The sequence below is a fragment of the Anguilla rostrata genome, chromosome 2 (genome assembly GCF_018555375.3).
Source record: "Anguilla rostrata isolate EN2019 chromosome 2, ASM1855537v3, whole genome shotgun sequence".
NCBI lineage: Eukaryota > Metazoa > Chordata > Actinopteri > Anguilliformes > Anguillidae > Anguilla > Anguilla rostrata.
This window is the reverse complement of record NC_057934.1, coordinates 24457163-24473328: the sequence shown is the minus strand read 5'-3', so window position 1 is coordinate 24473328 and position 16166 is coordinate 24457163. Positions and strand designations below refer to the sequence as shown.

General features: G+C 39.5%; 1 protein-coding gene across 3 annotated transcripts in view; it reads left to right on the top strand.

Moving 5' to 3' along the window:
* The first annotated feature begins 1801 nt into the window (after window positions 1-1801).
* Window positions 1802-16166, top strand: part of LOC135247647 (thyroid hormone receptor alpha-like) — a 139480-nt gene continuing 125115 nt past the window's right edge. For all 3 annotated transcript variants that reach the window (XM_064321353.1, XM_064321355.1, XM_064321356.1), the window contains exon 1: window positions 1802-2121. The gene's annotated coding sequence lies outside the window, so the exon portion shown is untranslated. The remainder of the gene's footprint in view (window positions 2122-16166) is intronic.

The following is a 16166-nucleotide window of genomic DNA, read 5'->3' as shown; positions in this document are numbered from 1 at the left end:
CTGCTGACGTGCATACGGTGGCAGGTGAGCCTACACTACAAAATGATTTGAAAATACTCAAGACTAGTTTTCAAGTTATACTAATCCAAATTTCCTGTGCATCATTCGACTGTACTGCTATCCATTTAAATAAGCCATTTCTAGCTTCCAGGTTAATGCAGTATGAGGTCATGACCTGTACCCTAGAAGACCCCTGTGACCATCAGTGGTCCCTGTACCCTACACTGTAACATTTCTCCAGAGCTTAAAGAAAGAAGACATACAATAATGGCGATTGGGAAAAGACCCAGAAGGGATTTCTTGGTACACTTGTAATTACTCACACTGGCAGTTTTCTCATATAGGGAAAACCTTTGTGGATGGTCACCAGTATTGGAAGATGCTGATGCAGGGTTTGAAGTCAATGTCCAAATAAATGTAGTCATGAAAATTCATAAGGAGCTGAAATTAGAGTGAATCATTAGTCCGTGGCATAAAACCTGGAAAAACATTTCTTTATGATGTATGCACACAAACTTTAATTAAGCTAGGTGCTATGTACCAACAAATGACAAATAGTAAAAGCACTGTATAATCATTATATTGCAGACGTTTTGTGCTGTGTGTATGTGTGTTTTTGTGTACATGCATGTGTGTGTGTGTGTGTGGGTGGGTGTGTGCATGTGTATACCTGTTGTTTTTGGCAGTGAGTATATTGTTGGACGGGGCAGGTGGATAGTGGAGAAAAGGATGCTAGTGTCCTCTCCTCAGATCTGAGCTTATTGAAGTTACTGATGACCAAGAATGACTACATGATTAAATCTAAACATTTGTATACTGCATACACTGTGTGACATCTCTATCAATCCTCATTACTTTGCTTTCATTCTTACAGCCCAGGGTAAATAAATACATATAACAGTGACAATGGAGCCATCATCTTGATATGATAACTAAATACACTGGCTTCTTTTAAATTATGGCAGAATGTGACCTTGCAAGTTTCCCTGCAATACAAAAAAGGATCATTGTAAAGGCCTCAAATATAATATATGGGGTTTGTGTTTATTGTAAAATGCAAACGTAGCTTAAATGCATAAAAGAAACACGTTTTTTTGTGTTTCAGTTCTGAACAGTCTGTTTAATTGTGTATAGTCAGGTAATTTCAATTTCCTATTTAAAAACATCAAAAAGATAAATATTAAATTTAAATGTATACAGTCAGCGCCCTCCACCCAAAAAAAAAAAAAAAAACAAAAAACCCATCATAATTCATTGCAAGTACAAAAATAGATCAAAATATCATCATGTCTTCTGTGATTCATGTTTGATTTAAAAAAAAAAAAAAAAAAATTAAAAACCCGTCGTGAAATATGGACTTCATGTCTATGGAAGGTCACTGCTGCTTGACGCAAGTAATTTTGAATGTAATTTTTATAATAATTATACATGGGAGATCGACATCGTTTTACTGGTGTGAATTTGTAGGTTATAGCTGTAGGCTAATTCTTTTTTCCATGAAGATAGTCATAATATAGGACCTTTATATTTCACCTTGTGAAACAAGGATCAGTTTACACAGATCTGGAAAAATAAGGGAGAGCTCAGGTGATTTCGTGAGCCTAAACATTAAATATTTATTTTATGTGCTGAACATGAGTACAGTACACCCTGATTGTGTTTTGTCATAAAGACCTGATCTGTAATAAAGTATTTTACAATGTTAGCCCTGTAGAGAGCAGTAGATAGTTTGATTAAATTCTTTTTTATAGGCCTCGAGCAATGCGCGCCCACATACTGTACATACGCGAGGGGAGGGAGGAGCAATTGTAGTATTTCTGTTGATTTCATTCCCTGTCCTGGCAGCAGACGAACACGACCGGAGCACATTTTCCCCAATCTCAAAGAGTAATTAAAATAAAAAGCATACAGTGACTTATTTTATGAGTTAGGCGTAAACTCCATGAAATATTAGCTAATTTGTCAGCACGCTGCGCCCTGCGGAGAATTTAGCTCGAATATCCTTGTGCAGTGTGTACAACTAGCTAGCCACTACACTGGTACTGGATACGGAGAGTGCTTGGACTTCTTTCATAATTTCTGTCTTAAAATCTCAACCCTCAAAGATCGAAGAACCATACAGTGAGTATTACTTTAATACGCGTCAATCCAGATGTTTACAGTGATGGTTGCATTTTGCATGTATGCGTTTAGCTAGTGTGTCCAAGCTAGCCAACGTCAGAATACCCCAGCTAGCTCCGTGGTTTTGACAGATCAGTAACAGAAAGGCATTTCTTGCAGTTTGGCCTCTTGAGTTCCCTTGTGTAGATCATCTTAAAAACATTGCCCATTTGTATGATTTTGTCGTCCCATCTGTGATTATACTGTGACTTGATGTTTATTGTTTTGATCTACATTATGCCATGGACGCGGTCAGGGTTATTTTCTTTGCAATCACTGTGCAAGCTAGGAAGCTCCCACAGCCAGCTCGATATGACACAGCTTGCAAGCATATATTGGATAAGGACATAATTTTGACGCAATAGTTTTACAGGATATTTATCCAAAGCCTGATATATAATTTCTCAAAAAAAATATTTCTGATTCAAGTTGTTAATGGACACATTTATTTTAATGTAACATTATCTGCCGTGTACAGGTAAGTTTGTAAACAGCGTCAATGGATCTCCTTGGATACTGTTATGTTCTATTCTAATTCGAACTCCCGCAGCATTTTCAGGTTACACATTCCATTAACGTGACGGCAAATGTATGAATACGGTCTAGCAGTATCTAGTTTGCTATATTGCTAAGCCATTGTGGCTGGGAATTTGGTGCATAAATGATGGCTCATTTCATTAAAATCGAAAACAAAAAGCCCGTGCACTGCACGCAGGTATTTGGATACTGTCCAGGTACTTCATAATTAGTTGTTTTTCCGGTGTGAAATTAGTATAGTTATTCATACGATAGTTTTGCACGGACAAAATGTTGCTAAATGTATGTTCTCGTATTCTGCTGAATTGATAGCTTTGTGACCGTTGAGGATTTTAAACGTGTTTCTCTGGTCTCGTACAATGTGAGGGTAGACGGTGATAAGTTGTTTTGATTTGATTTGACACATACCATCAAATCATATTTCACTGTGGCAATGTGAGCATGTCTGTGCGATTTTAATGTTAGAGGTGGGGAGGACAGCTTCAACTAACCCGAGAAGGGACAGGTGCATTCCGAGTCAGATTTCTGAATCTGCCATAGTGTGTTGCTTTATTTGTGCATTTGTATCTACATTTCGGCTGTGTAAAATTATTAAGCACTGGATCAACTCATAACCTTGGGATAGTCTATTGTTTCTAAAAACAGTTTTAACTGAAAATACCCTATGGTGGATATTTTTCAACAACATTTTTGTTTGGATTGTAGGTTTTTAAAAATACATGTTACTGGTACCATTGTTTTTATTGTTAGGAATGGTCATTGGGGATTTTTTCTTTATTATTATTATTATTATTATTATTATTATTATTATTATTATTATTATTATTATTATTATTTGCTTGATGTTAATTATTTGCCTTGAAAGAAAAATGCACTTATCCACTTGTAACAAAAATTATTTTGGATATATATGACACTTACCAATGAAGAAAGATGAAAACCCAGCAGTTTAAAAAAATCACCCTGATATTTCAAAAGATTTATAAAGGGGGCAGTATTAACTCTGTGGCATTTAACTTCACATTGGCTACTCTCCAAAAGCAAACCATACACTGAATTAATCATTATCCATTTGCTTATCGCATCATGCTTTGTGGTCTGTACTCCTAGTTTTGTAGATTATTAAGCCTTGGCAAATCCAGGTCTGATCACACACTATAAATTTTCCTTCTTTTTGGGTCGTGCACCATTCGACGGTGTTGCAGTCTGGTGACAGGGATTCCCTGAGCGCATAATGGAATGAATCTGGCAGATAGCGAGAGCGACTACCTGCAAAGTAGCAGCCTTTTTGGAGCAGGCAAATGAAAATAAGAATGAATGGGATACAAAAGGAGTCTCAGTCAGCAGGAGGTCCTGTGTCCTGGAGACCACTGTCAGAGGTCGACTCGAGATCATCTAGCCCCCAGTCATGCTGGAACTCCGTCTGACCCTCCCTGCCTTTTCTGTTAAGGTTTTTCGGATGACTGTTTGGAGGGCAGAGGTGACCTTCCCTAGCCTTTCAAAGCAGCCGGCCACTCTGTCCCACTCTGGAGGGGCAACGCTGCTGGGTACTCAAAAAATGTGAAAAAGAGTTCAGTTATATAACCAGGCTGTGCAGCTGATGTCCTGAACTGAATTCACTGTATTATGATGTCAGAGCCTGGAGAGAACAGGCCGGGTAGTTAACCCCATCTGTGCATTCCGGAACAGTCTGGCTGAAGGTACATTGTCCATGGAGCAAGACTGGTCTTTGTAAATGTTCTGTTTCTTGCTTTCTTGTTTTCCTGCAGGCATGAACATGCTCAGTCTTTTGTGGCTGTTTGACCCTGTTTTTTATTTGTGACTTATTGTTTGATGTGTCCACTGTAAGTGAGGGAGCACAGTGCACCATGGGAGCTCACAGAACTCAAAGATGTGGTGTGCTGAGCAGAAATGTGATTTTCCTCTTCCCCTTTTTTCCTGTTGCCTTTTCCATCATTCCTTTCATTTTGTTCAGTTCAAACTCTGTCTCAAGGTGAGGCTGGCCAAGTGGTGCTTGTTGCTCACGTGTCAACTGCATTCCAAATGAGACAACGACAGTCTTTTCTGCCTTTCTAAATCAATTGTCATTTTCTTTAGCTTCACACTCAGTATAACTCCACTGAACTTTGTCCTTAACTGAATGAGGAATTTAAGTGTTAGGCTAATTGGTTTCAGAGCAACACCATGAGCAACCATTTCTGAATATCAACTGTGTAAAACATTTTCAAAAGTAATGTAACACTTGTTTATATTTGATCCTCAAAGTCTTTGACAAATTAATTCATCTGAGCTCTTAGGTCTTTATTCTGTAAATGGATTAATGAAACTCTGCAGTATTTACATAAAAATTCAGTGTAAAAGTTATATATTAACTGCAAACAAGTGAAAGTTGCCAATGATAAAACATCCATAGCCTAATCGTTTAATTGAGCAATGTTCTATTTAGTGCTTTGTTGGTAATAACTTGTGACTGAATATTAAGTAATACATGCTTTGTTTATTAATTATGTATAGCTCTGTGCTAAGTTTTTTTGTAGCCTATATTTTTAAGCTTTTTTGGAAGACTGCCTAATCGGGAGCAGAAAAGTTTGGTGGGGAGGTAACTGTAAAGACAGGAAATCTAGCCTTAAAATGAGCAGGTTTTACGAGTTTCCCATTTGTATCCGACAACCTCTGCTCCGGTGTCCGGAATGGCAGAAAAAGCCTTTTAGAAGTAGTCTGGGAAGACATTAGCGCCTGTCGAAACGAAGTGGGGCCCAGGAGTCACAACTCCAATTTAATAAGCTCAATTTCCAACTAATTTCATTTAGCAGTTATAAATAAGACTTTTTCTTGCCAGGGTTATCATTTCGCTGGGGCATAAATTGTTCTCTGTGACATCAAGTCATTTGAGTTTTATTAAGGCAAACACCGGAGAGCATCAGCGCCGCATTAAATTCTTAATCAGTTCATTCGACATTTTCAAATAGCTCACCACTGAAAATAACATGCCGTCCCGACAATTAGTTTAGTTTCGTGTTTCCCGTTTCCCTTCCGTGCAAAGAAACCTTCAGCTTATTGATTTTGCATTAGTGCCCCGGGGGTCTGTGACAATTTGTTAACAAAACTGTTCTGTCAACAGTTCTTTTTGGAGTGGAGTTTTTTTTTCCTGAGCAGAAATGGAATGTTTTACCATAAACAATTGGCCAGGTGGTGGGCGAGTTTTTGAGTGTGTCCTGGGGGTGGTGCAGGTTGGGCACTGATAAGCAATGGCGTCCTATGGAACGTGATGGTGTTTATCGGAATGCGGTTCGATCCCCCGAGTGGGACGCGCTGAAGCTCTGGTCTCTTTAAGATAACAAAACGGTGCGTTCCAGCATATCAGCTCTTATTCTGTTCCCAGGTCTGTAGCCCTGCGCGATTGTTGGCATTCTCGTGCTCTGTCATCACATTGGATGCCGGTTCTAGGCAGAGGTATAGGTGATCGGGCATTGAAAATGGAATGTGTGCCCCCCCCCCCCCCCATCCTTGATCGCTAACCACCAATTGCCCCCCCAAGCCCCCCTCCCCCCCCCCCCACTGCTTCGAGGGGGTCTTTAAAAAAGGGGCTGAGGTTTCTCTGCAGGTGGTAGCCAGCGATAGCCCCCAGCCGCAAGCAAGTCTTTTGAGGTCCTCCCCCAGGTTCCCAATAGCTTGTCCTTGCTAGAATCTCATAGGGGAAAATATAAATAGATGTAAAATGCATTTTATTGGATTTCGGAGCTGAGAGACAGTTTTATGTGGCCACACTTCACTCTTATTAACAGCGCTACTTCTAATATTACCTTCCCGGAGCAGGAGTAGGCTTTCCGCAGTTCTTTATTGGACGTGGACGTGCTTAGCTCCTTGTTTATGGGTTTAAATTCTCAAGTCCTGTTGCACTGTCTGAGGCAGAGCAGTTAGCAAGTGGGAATCTGCTTCCTTGCCATGGAGATATTGCGGAGAGGGTGGTTTTGTTTATTTAGCTAAATGAAAATATAATATCCCTTGGGAGTTATTGATCCGTGCATTTGTGTTTTTTTTATTTTTATGAAAAGATGGTTGGTCCTGATGGTTTTGTAAGTCCTCTCAGTAAATCCAGTTTTTTCTCCTCCAGATGTAAGCCTATAGAGCATTAGTACTGAATTAAAAATGTCATCTAAAGCAACACAGTAAAAATAGTGATTTATGAATTTACTGACAATAATGTATATATTAAAGCTGGAAGCAATATAGCCAGAATGATAAATGTCTACATGTGAAAATACAATAAAATGGTTGAATGTTCAAAGTCCAGTTTGTTCATCATGTAAGGGTGCATAAACACCAGGGTTTTAATATTGCTTTTTCCAATTTCTTTCCTCCAGTTTTATGCTTCAAACATTTATATGCTTCCATAGAGAACTTATAGGCTATAGCCTAACCAAACATCCTACTTGAAATTCATGAGTATTGACAGGCATGACTTTTTTTTTTTTAGCTTGCTTGTATTTTGATATTAATGATAGAGGAGTGTTGACATAAACAAATTGCAGTTGTGAGAATTTTTCATGTTGTGGAATCCAGCATAACCACATAATGTGATTAACTATTCACTCATAGATGAGGAAACTGTGTTAGCAGAATCTAGTCCATTGGTGTTTATGAGTCGACTGGTTGTAGAAATGATCAAAAAAAGTAGTCATCTGCTGGGTTCACATTTTCTCTCAGAGGACAGCCCCCTCAGCCCACTATGGCCATTAAAATTTATAACATAGCATTTCAGTGATATAATAGTTATGTTCAGTACACTTGCATTTTCATATTTAATAGAGGATAATCCAGTTGTTATTGTTATCTGAATTTCACCAGATCATGTACCCAGTTACCTAAATCTTTTTATCTACAGGCTACAGGTTAGTTTGCAAACATTTTTGTATTTCCATTCATGAGGAGGGAATTCCCTGGGTAGAAATAGGGGATTTCTTCTGAAGGTGGGGGCTCCTTTGTTTTGATTATTGATTATTACCAGAATTCACTTAATTTATGAGTGGTTTTATACTAATCAACATGCACTTCCTGTGAAGTTCAGATTATTATCAGTCTATACATAATTCCCTCTTATTTGATTTGTTAATATGATTAAACAGTGCTTCCTATTTACCCCTCATTGTATACATGCATGCAATTAATACTATAGATATGAAAACAATTTGGTTTTATTTTTAGGATACTGTGCAACCTTTAATGGCTGAACTGTTTTTTATAAACTGTGCTTAAATTATATTTCCAAAGGCAATTCTATAATGATGTTATTGATTCCGCTTTGGTTTACAATCATATTTACCTGTAGAACATTTTTTATGTTTTTCAAGAAAAGCCAATGGAGTGCATCAGCATGTCCACTGATTGCTCCCTTATCTACGGCACAAACTGAAAACACTAATCTTGTCTTTATGAGGTTGGAAGACATACTTGTGAAGAAGGGCCCCCAGAGGAAACTGTGGGTCATGAGCATATGCTGAATCAGTGGAGAAGGCTACTAATATAGAAAATAGAAAATGTGAACAAGGAGGATTGGGTAAGCATGGCTATGGTCAGAAAACCCAATTGTACTTTTGCAAAGCCTCATTAATCCAGCAGCTTCAATTCAGGGTTAAGTACTGAAACAAATGGGTCATTTCAGTGTAGGTACACAGTTTTAGTGCATCTTTTTGTAATCTTTAAACATTTTAGTAGATTTGTTTTTATGGACAAAATTCAGGAGCTGAGGGCGTGGCAGCAAAAAAAATTTAATCCTCCACCTCTTGATCTTTTTATTTATTTTTTTGCTTTTAATTTTAAGCCTGCTGCTTACACCAGAGCCCTATTTTTAACATATAATAGCTGAATTTACAAGGCCAAATAAGACCTCCTTGTTGGTTTGGGTATGCCAAAAATAGAAGCCTGTGGTATTGCATCAGAAAAATTACACTTCACCAAAGTCAGGCTGGAAATGGTGAGTGGAATGAAAAGACACAGAGAGGGGAGAGTTTGTTGAGGTTGTAGTTATGTTAATCCTGGTGAGAAAATGGGGACAGTATTTTTAAATGCCCTATTAAGTTTCCCGTGTGCTATGACTGGCCTCCTCTGGCCTGCCTGCTTGTGGCTTATGTATTCATTTGCAGCAAACTGTCTCAAATTGCTTCTTCAGTGCAGCACATGTCCACTGAAGCTTTGCGCCATTTTACTTGTTATTTGAGGCCTCCACTCTATTAATTTGTGCTGTGAATCAGAATCGCTCGCCACTGCTTCCCCAGCTGATATGAAACATTTCCAGAACACCAGGGAATATTCTGGTTAGCTTCCCATTTAGTTGTGAATTAAAATATTTGCAAAATGGTCTAACAATGTTTTTTGTCATTCACTGGTCTACTTTCCAGTAATGTTGCATACAAACTTACTGGCCACCTCTCTTTGATGTTTTCATTTAGTCATGCACTGAAAAAAAATGCTTCATTGCATAAACCTAAAATATTACTTGAATTTGTTACAGCTATATTTTTTAGCTTTTCTAAAATGAAAATTTTGAGATTCATTCAAATGAAGTAAGTAAAAATCTTATGTTTATCGAATGAAAAAAAATTTTGCTGCAAAAAAAACAAAACATAATGGACGATACAGTATATATCAATAACATTAAGACAGAAATGAGATATTCATGGTTATATTAAGTGACTGTATATGTCATTATAATTAAACTCATTGACTGTATGTAAGGAATAAACCACGACGGGCTGTCCCGTTATTGGAAAATAATATACGACGGGGGTGGTGATGCGGCCGAGGCGAAGCTGAGGTCCCTTAACCACCACCGAAGTACATTATTTTCCAATAACGGGACGTCCGGGGTTTATTCCACTTATACAACAGGTTACCATCAATGATTATATATGATTACTTTAATATTTATTGATTTTTATCGACTAAATCAGCTGACAGTGAAATATTCTTCCGCGGGCGTTTGGGCATATTATTTTACTGTTGTCAAGCAAAACTCTGGTTGGTAGTCCTAATTGGACCGTTGTTATTCAAAAACTCTGGTTACCAGTTCTATTTGCACCGTTGTTAAGCAAAAACCTCCGGTCGTTAATTCTATGAAAACGATTCTATCAAGAAAAAATAGTTCCTGTTCATTTTATTCCATACCACCAATTTTGGTCGTTTATGTCATTACATTATTTAAGAAAAACTGCATGAAACCATAACTCAATCAAATCACTCTCCCTAGCTCTGTCTCGCTTTTTAAAATGGTTCGGTCACACAGTGACCAAGACCCTCTTTTCCAAGACCTTCTGAAACCGGGTTTGAATGCCAGCTAGCTTTATGATAGGCTCACCATCACTTGTCATTACTAGCCAATAGTAAAATTCAGCTTGGTTTTGGTCAAAATGGTCTCATGGCATTATTTTTTATCCTGGCTAGCTAGCTAGCTAACTACTGAATTATATTCAAAACAGTACTTACTATAAACGTAATCGTTAACAAAGATACAGAAGAAAATGCATCCCATAGCCATGAGTTAAATACGGAACGTCTATTCTACTGTCCAAATAAGGGACGATTCAGTATTTTGCGCGGTGGTTGGCAACGCTAAATGAAGCCAGTAACTAGAACCGCGATTCAACGTTTCCATAAATTGGGAAATTGGACATTGAAATGGGGAGGGGACGTAACAACATTTCAATCGAAAGAATAATGTTGCTGTTGTGACTTTTGTAGAATGCTGGATTTTGTAACGCATTCATTTTAGAACTGTTAAGAGGCCGAGGTGTCCCTTTAGTAAGAAATAATGCCCACCCATGGACCAATCAGAATCGAGTATTCAGCCAAGCCGTTGTATAAATGAAGTTAATTATATACTGGGAACATCTTAGCAAGTTTAAATGAATTGCTGTGACCTCTGAAGTGAAACATCAGTGTCTTTTTGAACAGAGGAATGCATTGTGAGCCAAGCAGCCTTTGATTTCTGAAACACTGTTTAATGCTTCAAGTGCTGCAGTCGTGTAAAGTGTGCTGAGTCTATGGTACCTTTTGTCAAGGCAGATTGAAGAGACACATGTGTCTGCAACCTCAAGCTTTGAACAAGACAAGGCAAGCCTACTAGCTCATGCGTCTTTGCAATAGGTTTCTTAAATTGTCACCGAATTGTGTAGTTGATCGTTAAGTGTGAATTCTTTGCTTCCTTAATAGTGTAAATAGAACCTTGATTCATTCATTGATTCAAAATATGTAGGGAGCTACTAAACCACAGCCCTAACCAGGCTCTTGAAGGCAATGGCCTAGTACCTCATAGATACCTTCTAACCTTGTCTTTAATGGTGTAAATAGAACCTTGAATCATTCATTGATTCAAAATATGTAGGGAGCTACTAAACCACAGCCCTAACCAGGCTCTTGAAGGCAATGGCCTAGTACCTCATAGATACCTTTTAACCTTGTCTTAAAATTATTATAGGTACATTGTTTTTGGTGGTAATGATTCTCTAATGCATTGCTGTGGATGTCATGTTGAAATAACATCATGTCATGGCAGTACTTACATTTGAATGTGTAAAACCAACCGAATCCGCTCTGGATTAGGGCTGGCTGAGACTCGTGTTAAAAAAAGTGAAGTTGGAAGCAGTTGTTTTGAGGAGATTCTGTACTGAGAGTCGCTGAAGAATTCCCTCATCAGATTAGCGTTGTGCTAGCGATCGCCATGGGGCCCTGCGTGGAGGAAACAGGAAACTCAACAGCACAACTTTTCTTTGTTTGTTGAAGCTTCTGGTGTGAATTTACTTCCATTTGTCAACACGTCCTGATTGCTATCTTCCTTGGAACACCTGCATTTGTAAAAGAGAATATGCACATGCAAGATTGTGTGAACGTTTGTGCATGCATACGTATGTGTGAATTTGTTGGCAGGGTTGCAAAATCTGCTCACGTGGATGCCTCTCAAATCAAATCAAATCAGGAACTTTAAGTAAACAGTGCACTACAAAGTGCGTGCAAACTTTGATACAGGTTTCATATTCAACCTAGTAAATTTTTTTCAGTGGAATGCCATTGATATCCAAAGCTGTTACATTATAGTGGGGACTCTGGTAAGTACAGAAAACGTGCATACTGAATACTACTTCCAAGTAAGACAAGGCCTGCTGACAGCTGACGCACCATCAGCAATGATCATATGAAAGGTGGCCAGTTGGACAGCTTAGGAGTATTTAACCCTCTGCTGCCCTTTTGTGAGCACGTAATCTTAAAAATAAATCCCTGTAGTGTCTTGCTTTTGGGCGTTAGAGCTTCAGGAGGGTCAAGACCCTGTGTCTGTTGCCATCTAATTACTCCTTCAGTATGTAGAACCTGACATACCAGTTTAGGCAAATGCAGAGCAGGTGCAAATCACTCAAACGGTTTTTCATGCGAATTCCAGTCATTTGTCGTTTGAGCTTGTCACAAAAGGTGTACGGCCGGTGTCACGCATGAGGGGTTCTTCTTTGCCCGCCGCTTGCTTCTTGCTCCTTATTTTAACATTATATGAGGAAAAGTGTCTTTCTGCGGTGTATCTTACTAAAGAGGCAAGCCAGCTCTGTCTGGTGGCTCTGTCTCTTGCATAACAAACTGAGAGAAAAGGAGAAATGAGAAACAACATCTAGAAAATTTGGAGGGAGGCCAACCCCCCCTTCCCCCCAGAAGCTGTGGTTAGCTCAGTTTTACAGTGTGCACAGTTAGCACTGGCGGTGGCGTCGATCCTGCGGCAGAGTCCCGGGCAGAGCCTGGCGCAGCGTCAAGGCAGTCAGCGCACCTTTGCCCGCCTCAGGGCAGGGCGTCGGGGCTGCCCCCTCCCTGTCCGTGTCGCACGGCCCCGGTCGCGGAAGTATCCCCATGGGGGCCGACGCGAGCGCGGAGGCATCGGCCAGCTCGGGCCTCAGAAAGCTGACTCATTGCTGCTGTTGCCGGTGCTTGCTTTGATAGGCGTGCAGGGGCTGTGTGTCTGGCCCCAGGGGTCATGTCAATGCTCCTGCAGATACATGCCTGTCAGCATGGCTGTATTATTGATGGATATAGGCATGAGGAACATTTTTACCTTACTGGCTACTTTGACCCCGTGCGTGTACATAGTGTACTCAAGAAATATGTGTGGCAGCGTTTGACCTCCAGCATGCATGCACAGACTGTCTTGCCCCTCCCCCTTCTGTCTCTCTCCCTCTCTGTCTCTCTCATGCGCACATGCATGAAAATGCACACTCACCTCATTGTGCACAGACAGCATGCTTCCTCACTGTCCTTTCTGTTTGCCTGAGTGCCTCTGTTTCTAAAGGGGGAAAATAATGTTGGGAGTGGGACATCTGTTGAAGCCAGGTACTTTGCGCATTCCTCCTCGATCCTCAGGTTTAACACTGACCCAGCTCCCCCCCTACAGGTCTACTGTCCCAGCCCCTGCCTTGGTCTATAATCCCAGGGGTAGCAGGGAAGGTAGTTCTCGTGCGGCTCTGAGTCAGACACAACCCCTTTTTTTACAGGGCAATTTCATCCGTGTCACGGTTTTATGAGACACAGATTGCACCAATAAAATAGAAGGAGATAGAATGCATAGAGCGGAGTCTTCTTTCCCAACGCAGGAGCATTGTGGGATACACAATAACCTTTTAACAAATAATTCCTCGTACACGGCGTACAGTCACGCTCCGGGCAACTCATGCAGTCATTTATAGATGTAGGGGCAAGCCATATACTTTGTTTATGGAGATATCTGCCACTGTGGAAAAAGACACTGACCATATAAATGAAATACACGTCTTTAGCATTTTCCGGTGTGGTATTTCTGTGGAATATATTTCAAAATGAATATTTTGCAAACGTCGCCCTAAAGTTTGAGCCCTTTGTGTCAGTTGGGAGATGGTTTTACAGTCAATTCTTCTAATTCTTCTAGTGGGAATACATTTGCGTTGACTTGGCAGAGCATCTTAGCTGACCTGATTGTACTACTGTTCTTTGCTGTTGGGAGATATTTTTTATGTTACTTGGATGTTTTAATGTTTGCCCTGGAGCAATAGTTACAAACTGGCTCTTGTGCAGTCCTGTGGCAGCTGAAAGTCACACAAGAAATACCTGTACCTCCCAGTCTGATTATCAGCTCAAGAATACCATGGTAGTGTGTTAGAATTGTATGTTTTTTTTGATGAACTCAGTATTGGTTTGATTTGCTGTCAACCTCAGTGTAAGACACCATTTGGTCTTCAGAACTGATCCATGCCTACACCATCAGTGAGTGAAGCATTTCTGCTGTTCTCACATCAGAAAAATAAACAGTGTCAACCTCCCACATGGTATTCAGAATGGGATGCTGTCACACTCATCCCTCCCTGCATCCCTGGATTCGCCGTCTGGAACGGTTGCGTGCCGGGGTCGGCCTTCATCACCGCGACCCCCGCGCGTGTTCTGGCGCTCTGATTTAGCGGGAGCTCGGGCGTGCCCGGACTCTGGACAACTGAATGTCAGGGCCTGGTCGAAATCTTTGCTTTCCCTGATCTGGGGCGTCTTCCCGCAGTCGATGTTGCAGTGCAGGTGTACGGCACCCCGCGGCTGGCTCTCGCTCTTGCTCAAGGGCACGGTTTAACCTGTAGGAAAACTGATCTGTGATCTCTAATGTTCAAAATGATTTTGCTCCGTTTTGTCTTTACAAATAAGAGAGGTTTTATCATTGGAAATACACAGTGGTGAGGACCCTGGGAGGCTAAGGAGAGATAATGGAGAAGTCTCTGCCAAGTCATCATTGATTGAGGATAACAAATTCTATGTACACTTGTAGTTGAATAGAAGAAAGCAATCCTTTATTGTTCAAACCACCATGTTTCAGTGTATGGGCTTGATCACACTTTATTTCTTCTGCTTACTGTTCTTTGCTCCTAGGTATTTTAGCGATGTGGCGCCAGAGCTCTCTGTTTTTCTTAGTCTTCATCGATAACCAGAGCAGAGCAGGAAGCTTCTACTCAAGCATCTGTATTCATAATGACCAGTTATGGTTGTACTGCTCGTTTCTAAGTATCTCTACAGAAAAGATTCCCATGGAAACTATAGCTAATTTAATTCATCTGAATTAAGCCTGTAGTTTGAGATACTGTAAAATTAGTATGTTTTCTGGGTATTCTTAACACTAGAAGAGCCACACCAGTCTTTTGGAGGGTCAAAATATTGAGTAACTCTGCCATGAAATGTTGAAATACCAGCCATTATTAAAACTACGTTTCCTCATTTGTGTCTTTTTCTACATGTGTGACTATAAAGATCTGATATTTTTTTAAAAAGGTAAAAAAGGAAACTGAAACAAAATAATGAATGTAAGCATTCTTATCTGACCGTTTGATTGAGGAGGTGCCCACTGGTGTTGCGTTGTTGTCTTGGCAGTGTAGAGTCTTCTGAAGTTGTGATGCTTGCTACCACATGAGATATGATTGGAAAAAAAGATGAAAGAAACCCCATTCACCACATGGTGACAATTGTTATTATGCCTCGAAGCTTAGATTTTTTATTTTTATTTTGCTTGAATATTTTGTATAGTATAACATTTACAGGTTGGACATTTGGGTTTTTGTATGCTTACTATCCAATTTTTAAATGTTATTCAGTGTTTGATGTTCATATTCCTAATAAAATGGTGAAATGAAATGTATTACTGCATTTTGATTTATTATTATTTTTGTGCAGTTACAGTGTATTTCAGTTTACTACTCACGTAATTTGTATTGGAAAACCAAGTACTGTCATACCGTCAGTAATATGAGCAATATTGTGATATATTTTGGCCATATCGCCCAGTCCTGCTGTGCTGTATGCTCTTCAAGAGAGTGTGCATTTACTCATTTACCATGGCGTTAAAGCAAATGGATGTGCAAAAAGCATTGGCAATGTGCCAGCATTTAGATTAAATTGAGTCATATATCAGCGCTTGCTGGTTTCTATAAAAATGTTGTCGTTCTTGTTATCGTGCATAGTGCTTTTATTGTGTAGTTCTCAGTACGAATGTATATTTTTATTATTTGCTATAAATTGAACCATTGTATAAATATGTAAATAAATTTTTTTTTTAATTAAACATGTTTTTTCAATTAAGTATTTTTGTCCTCCAGTGTGTCCTATACCATGCCTAAACACAACAAATGCATTATTTCTGCAATGGTATTACATGTAGCTAATTACATTGTTTAGCATGCAAATTTTTAAGGTGTCACTTTGCCTATATAGGTGGAGAAAAATCATGGCCATTCTAGCATTAAGAGGCAAAGATGGTACTTATACAGTATTTTATTGCTGGTACTGTTGAGATACAAATGTTCAAATGTGACTTTAACAATTTGATAATTAAAAGACTCCTAAATGAATGGTGTACTGCAGCCATTAACATTTAATTTTCAATTATGCTGGGGCTGAATCAGTCTTATATTATATGTCTGCTTATATTCACTGCAAAA